This window comes from Castanea sativa, chromosome 1 (assembly GCF_040712315.1).
Source record: "Castanea sativa cultivar Marrone di Chiusa Pesio chromosome 1, ASM4071231v1".
In the NCBI taxonomy this organism is placed as follows: domain Eukaryota; kingdom Viridiplantae; phylum Streptophyta; class Magnoliopsida; order Fagales; family Fagaceae; genus Castanea; species Castanea sativa.
The window spans coordinates 3,731,438-3,738,889 of NC_134013.1; positions in this window are offsets into that span (position 1 = coordinate 3,731,438).

Below are 7,452 nucleotides of genomic sequence, written 5' to 3' on the forward strand. Positions count from 1 at the left end.
CTTGGTCGCAGAACATAATGGAAGCAACTCTACCCAGTTTTGGAGAATTCTTGAATATACCATGACAGAGCATTGATCAATCTTTGCTGCATGGAAGTAGGAGTTTTTAAGAATTATTCTATAAATCTATATAATGTTGATCAAAATCTCTTTTCACTAGTATTATTTATCACTCATGTTGTAATATTTCTTCAGTAAATCATGACAATATTAATTGAACTGGTAATAATACTTATAAGTTTACATTTCAACCTTTATTGTGATAACCAATGGTAGGTTCTATAGTCTTTTCATTGCAAACTCTATTAAAAATAGGACGTTTAACCATGAAATTCTATATAAAGAAAGTATATATTGAAAGCATTTTGATAGTGCATCACTTTTTTCCAATGAAACATCTGTTTAAAATTTAACTGTGAATGTTTGTTTAGAAAAAATAAAATTTAAAGCACTTTGATCGTGGAGGAAACTTATGTATCACTTTTCATAATTTACTAATGAAAAGTGGGCCATCTGTGACTCATGAAGAAAGCTATATCTACTCTTTTCTACTATTTGTAATGGTTGATTCTGAAAAGCTGCAAGAAAGATCTGGTAAGCCACCAGTAAGCGTTGTGATCTGACATCTATTTTATGTGTGTGGGGCCTGATTTTTGGATTTGGGTTTAATGAATGCGAAATGATCACTAATCTAAGTTTTATTTCAACTCCTTTGTCATCTGTGATTGGTTAAAGCTAAATATCTTGACACCTTTGGTTCTAGTCTGAAAAAGTGAAGTATTTAGTTCTGTACCAATATATACACATTTTTAAATCATCAAAATTAGATGACAGATTAGGGACACCTTTGAGTGGGATGATGTCAACTGTTCACATGAAATGATGGGGAGATCTCAACTGCTAGCTTTCATATTTATTTTCTTCTCCTCATATTGGTATAGTTTTATTTTTCTAAGATAAGTTGGCTCACAAAAAGGTTCTTTGTGAATTTCTTTATGTTATTGTAACCTTTGGTGCAACAGCATTTGATCGAATACAGTCTGGCTTTTGGCTTTCTTACCTGGTGAATAATTGCATGGCCAATAGTTTGTGCGAAGATAAACTCTGCTGATGGTTTAGTGCAGATTGTCTATGTGATTAGAACAACATTTATACATTTTTAGGGAATTTCAGAAGACGTGAATTATATATTTTCCCCCTTACCTAATATACTGAGAACTTCTAGGGAGGACAAATGCTTGGTGAACAAGTAATCTTGGAAATGAGGAAAAAAAGAGAAAGAAAGTCGAGAGACATGTTTTTCAATGCTATCTTTGTATTCATGGTGTGTGCTAGCAAGTCATTTACGAACATAGCTGTCCATCAAAGGTTATGATTCTTACGAAATAGGATTGAAGGCAGCTTATTTTTAGTTATGTGTTTCCTTTTAGCTGGTAAACTGTATTGTGTAGTACTTGTAAAGCTTCTTATCCTTAAACAATATGAATTTGTAGAGTGTGGGCTTGAAACCCAGGTTGGGGCCAGGTCCAATGAGCCTTAAACAATATGAATTTGTAGAGTGTGGGCTTGAAACCCAAGTTAGAAGTGTTTAAGGATTAAATGACAAGCCAAAGATTGCAAACACATGAAAACAACAAGGAATATTGTAAATTAACCTCCTCGGACGTAAGCCAAGAGTTGTTCTTAGATTATCTCTTCCTCTTTTTTCTTTTCCTTTTAGATTACAAAGTAGTCCGTCCCCCTTTTTCAGTTCTAGGTTGCTCCTTAAATACTCTTCTTTTTGATACTTTGTACACGTGTTGCCCCAATTCCCCCTTAGCCTAGATATTTCTTTTCTCAGTGCCTTTGAATAGTAACCAGAAGTTTCCCTTCCACTGTTCAGGTGTCACTTCCCCATTAATGCGGCCAGGGTGGTAGGTGCAGGGTCTTTAATGTGGATGTGGCAGCCTTTATCCTTGGTATTTCTCTAGCATCGATGCTTCTAGGACATTCAAGGGTTCACCCCCTTTTACCATTGGTCTTCACCGTGTCATTCCCTAACTTTTACAATGAAGTCCCGGAATCTCCGATGTCCGTCCGAGGGGAAAAATCATCCTCGGCTGTACCCTCGGATCCTCGGCGCATGGGCCGACCCATAGTACTAACAAGTTCTAAATCCAGGAGCAGGTCGGCCTTCCTTAGCATGGCCCAAAGGCCCATATACCCATCAGGGTCTTTTTACTCCCCACAATAGCCCCTCAAAACTCTAATTTTCGACGTCCGAGGAGAAAAATAGGGTTTTGATCTGACGAGAACCTACTCCACACACTTTGTGAGTGATGGCACGTGTGGAAATCGTTTCGCGTCCCAGAAGATGCCACTTGGCGGTTTTATTTTCAAAAACGCGCGCATTTATTACTGCAAGTTACACTTTGTCCCCCACGTTCAACGGCGAGATGGGCATCCAACGGCTCTCGTTACTCCACGAAAATTTGGGCGGGACAAATATAATTTCGAGGCCGCTTTTCCGCACGCCGTGACGCTTCGGGAACCTGCGCCTTCATTTAATTCCCCAAGGGTTAATCCCATCAAAACATCAGCCATCATACTTTACCTGCAGAAAACCGTGGGAATTTGCACACCTTCAACTTTGTAAGTTCTTGTTCTTTCTATTCTTAACCTTTTCTCCTCGGTCCTTGTCCTCGGCTGTCACTATAAGCATTCTCCCTCTTAGAGTTTAATCTTTCGTTCCTCTATAATGGGAAGATTCAAGTGTCTAGTTGATACCGCCGCTGGGATGGAAGGCTTTAGGGCCAAGTACCGTATTCCCAGCGACGTAGGTCTAGAATATTGTCCGGCGGAAGCCGTCGCCGATTCTAGGAAAGAGGGAGAGGTTATCATCCCAATGATAGCCTTTATAGAGGGTGGGATGACCCTCCCAATGAAACCTGTAACTAGGGAGTACCTTCGCAACCACCGGTTGTGTCCCGATCAGTGCCTCCCAAACGTTTTTAGAGTTTTGGGTAGCGTCGATGCTCTAAACGAGCAAATGGGTCTAAACCTCTCCTGGCATGATGTCGTTTTTCTGTACGAGTCCCATAAACTCTCCAATGTAGGTTACTACATTAAGTCCCATTCTAGTGTCGTTAGGTTAATCTCCTGTCTGCCCAAATCCAACAAAGGCATGAAGGACGACCACCTGATCGTCTCTGGGAACTGGGACGACGGCCTCCACTGCCCAGTTGAGTGGGGGGACCCAAGTGCGATGCCATAGGATTAATCTCCCCACAACACAACTTCCCCTAACACACACAAAAATGAGTATTCATAATTACTTAAACTTATTACATATCTGTGTGAATCTGATCAGGCTTGTTTGTTTTGACGTCTTTTTTGCAGATAAGCAACACGTGCGCCCTCGTTTGAGTCACTGTAACATCGCAGACCTAAACCGAGTACTTCGCTCCGAGGTGTTCGTTAACGAAGACTTACAACTCAGGGCTGCTCATCTCATTCTGGGGTACACTCCCATATCCTCGGACTTCCAGGAGATAGAGAACGCCATAATTGCGGGTGACCGAAGACGAAGGAGAATAAACGTAGCCCGGCCCCACTTTTTGGACGACCGCGAGCTCCCTGACGCCCCTCACACCGTTTTGTACAACCAACCCATAGCGGCAATTCCTCTCGCCGTGCACTCTCAGGCAACTATTATTCCAGAAGAGCAGGTATCTTCTTCACATACACTAGACGAAGAGATAGATCAATTCCATTTTGAAGACACCGAGAGACCTCGAGGGAATTAGTTCGTCGTACTTTCCGACGAGGAGGAAGAAGCCACCGAGGCCTCTGGAATTGCAGGGTTTGTAGTTGCCCTACCCGAGGACGAATCCGAGGAAGATATGGGCAGGATGAAGGGTCTCCTAACCAATAGAGCTGCGAAGGTTATGGAGAAAAAGACAGGGACGTCCCAAGTTCCCCCATCTTTGCCACCTCCCCTTCCTCCAGCTGAGCCAAAACTTCCAGCCGAGGATCCCAAGAAGAAGAGAAAGGGGGATATTGAGGGGACGATCAGTAAGGACCCCAAGAAACCACGACAACAACTCCCACCGGTTCAGCAGCAGAAGCTGGACAAAGGCAAGGGTAGGGCCCGCTCTGTTGAAAGCGGGGAAATCAGGGACGAGGCCGAAGTGCGCCGAGCACCGACCACCTGGTCCCCCGACTTAAGACTGGACGGCGCACCCATCTCCTGCCAGTCCAGTATAAGGGCGGTTCAATAAGGCCATGCCCATCACTTGGCCGAAGTGTTGGAGCGCCCTCTTCTGTTGCCCAAGGACATGGAGACCTTGGAAAAAATGAGCCAGCCACAACTATTCCTCTCTTTAAAAAGGGATTTAGCACTAGTAAGTTTACCCCTTTTTAGGAAGATTCCACTTTTAACACTATTCATAAGTTTGTTTACTATTCCTGATTCCATCACACTTTGTTACAGGCCATTCAGGAGGTCTTTGTAGCCGAGAAATTTATAGAAGACACTCGGAAGAAGGTCAGGACTGAGCTGGAGATTAGGCTGGAGATAGAGAAGTCCTTGGGCACAGCTCTTGCTGAGAATGAAAAGCTTACCTCGGAGGTGGCTGAGCTGAGGAGAGAGAAAAATGGGGTCGAGTCAAACTTGAAGACTATGAAGACCCAGATAGAAGGGCAGCGCAAGCTCCTTCGCGAAAAAGATGATGAGCTCGCCCGAGTCCAACGGGAACGCTCGGATTTGGAAAAAGAACTTGCGCTGATGAAGGAAGAAGCCAGCTCATTCCAACTCTCTTTACAAGCTGCCAAGCAGGCGAGTTTCGAGGAAGGGGTAGCAACCACCGAGGAGCAGCTGACAGAGGACTTCGCGGCCTTGTGCCGGGAGTATTGTCAGAAAGTCTGGGGGGAAGCTTTAAACGTAGCAGGAGTTCCTCTATCTTCGGATCTAAGGAAGTCCGAGAACGTTTGGCTTCCCCTGGAGATACAGGAGTTTGAAGAGGCTCCTGCTGCTAATCCTACCCCTGAGACAACTCTTCCTGCTCTTCCTCCCATGGTCCCGAAGCCAATTCCAGATCCTACAGAACCTTCGGGTTCCAATAAAGACAAGGAAGGAGGCGGAGATGCCGAGAAGGGCCTTAGCCAAGCCATGGAATCCAATGTTCCTCCAACGAAAGTAGCAGACAAAGGAAAAAATGTTCTGTCTCCTTTTGAGTTGGAGCTGAAAGAGACAAAGGGAACCAGCACTTCTCAGCAAGATCCTCCTCCAAAAGCTTAGGACCTAGCTTAGGGCTTCCCTTTCTCCATGTTCAGCCTTTATATGTAATGCATGTTCAAATGATTAATGAAGAACAACTTTATTTGATTTTCACTCGTGTTGCACCTGTTTTTACTTTATTCTTTTTATACTTATCGCAAAAGTTTCCCATTAATACATAGCAAAAGTTTCTCGGAGTAAACAAATCTAACTCCAAGGATTGCACAATCATAACTTCCACATAATCATGCGCATGTTATTAAAGACTTAACAGAAGGTGACATGTTTGAGATATTTAAACAATGCCTTGATTAAAAAGAAGAAAAGACCTCATATAACGATCAAACCCTTGTAATGTATAACACCGTTTCTAGTAGGATGTAAGGTCCGAGGACCATTCCTTACACAAATTTGCTTAACACTTAAAGATATAAAACTTAAGATCCGAGTTAATAAACAGTAACGCATTAACACCCAGACATAATAAGGAGTTAACTTTGATCAAAGTCGTGGTCCGAAGATAAGACTTAACCAATTTTCCGTTTGATTCTTAAAAATTGTAACTTCAAATGTTAAATTTCCCAAAGCAGGAGGTCCGAGGACCCGGTCTAACTAAGGTTCTGTTTAACAAATGACAAGACATCAATTTCCACAAGGTTTGTGGTCCAAGGACTGCACTTAACCAAGTTTCTGTTTGATTCTTAAAAATGATAACCTCAAATGTTAATTTTCCCAAAGCAGGAGGTCCGAGGACCCGGCCTAACTAAGGTTCTGTTTAACAAATGACAAGACATCAATTTCCACAAGGTCTGTGGTCCGAGGACTGCACTTAACCAAGTTTCTGTTTGATTCTTAAGAACAGTAGCTTCAAATGTTAATTTCCCCAAAGTAGGAGGTCCGAGGACCCGGCATAACTAAGGTTCTGTTTAACAAATGACAAGACATCAAATTCCACGAGGTTTGTGGTCCGAGGACTGCACTTAACCAAGTTCCTGTTTGATTCTTAAGAACAGTAGCTTCAAATGTTAATTTCCCCAAAGTAGGAGGTCCGAGGACCCGGCATAACTAAGGTTCTGTTTAACAAATGACAAGACATCAATTTCCACAATGTTTGTGGTCCGAGGACTGCACTTAACCAAGTTTCTGTTTGATTCTTAAGATCAATAACTTCAAATGTTAATTTCCCCAAAGTAGGAGGTCCGAAGACCCAGCATAACTAAGGTTTCGTTTAACAAATGACAAGACATCAATTTCTACGAGGTTTGTGGTCCGAGGACTGCACTTAACCAAGTTTCTGTTTGATTCTTAAGAACAGTAATTTCAAATGTTAATTTCCCCAAAGTAGGAGGTCCGAAGACCCGGCATAACTAAGGTTCTGTTTAACAAATGACAAGACATCAATTTCCACGAGGTTTGTGGTCCGAGGACTGCACTTAACCAAGTTTCTGTTTGATTCTTAAGAACAGTAACTTCAAATGTTAATTTCCCCAAAGTAGGAGGTCCGAAGACCCGGCATAACTAAGGTTCTGTTTAACAAATGACAAGACATCAATTTCTACGAGGTTTGTGGTCCGAGGACTGCACTTAACCAAGTTTCTGTTTGATTCTTAAGAACAGTAACTTCAAATGTTAATTTCCCCAAAGTAGGAGGTCCGAAGACCCGGCATAACTAAGGTTCTGTTTAACAAATGACAAGACATCAATTTCCACGAGGTTTGTGGTCCGAGGACTGCACTTAACCAAGTTTCTGTTTGATTCTTAAGAACAGTAACTTCAAATGTTAATTTCCCCAAAGTAGGAGGTCCGAAGACCCGGCATAACTAAGGTTCTGTTTAACAAATGACAAGACATCAATTTCCACGAGGTTTGTGGTCCGAGGACTGCACTTAACCAAGTTTCTGTTTGATTCTTAAGAACAGTAACTTCAAATGTTAATTTCCCCAAAGTAGGAGGTCTGAAGACCCGGCATAACTAAGGTTCTGTTTAACAAATGACAAGACATCAATTTCCACGAGGTTTGTGGTCCGAGGACTGCACTCAACCAAGTTTCTGTTTGATTCTTAAGAACAGTAACTTCATGCGTCAGAGGTACTCATAACTTTGAAATGTTTAATGACAAAAGCACATTTTATTAATAATAATATCTTCTAAGATTATTTACATTCCATGGGCGTGGTACAATTCTTTCATCTAGG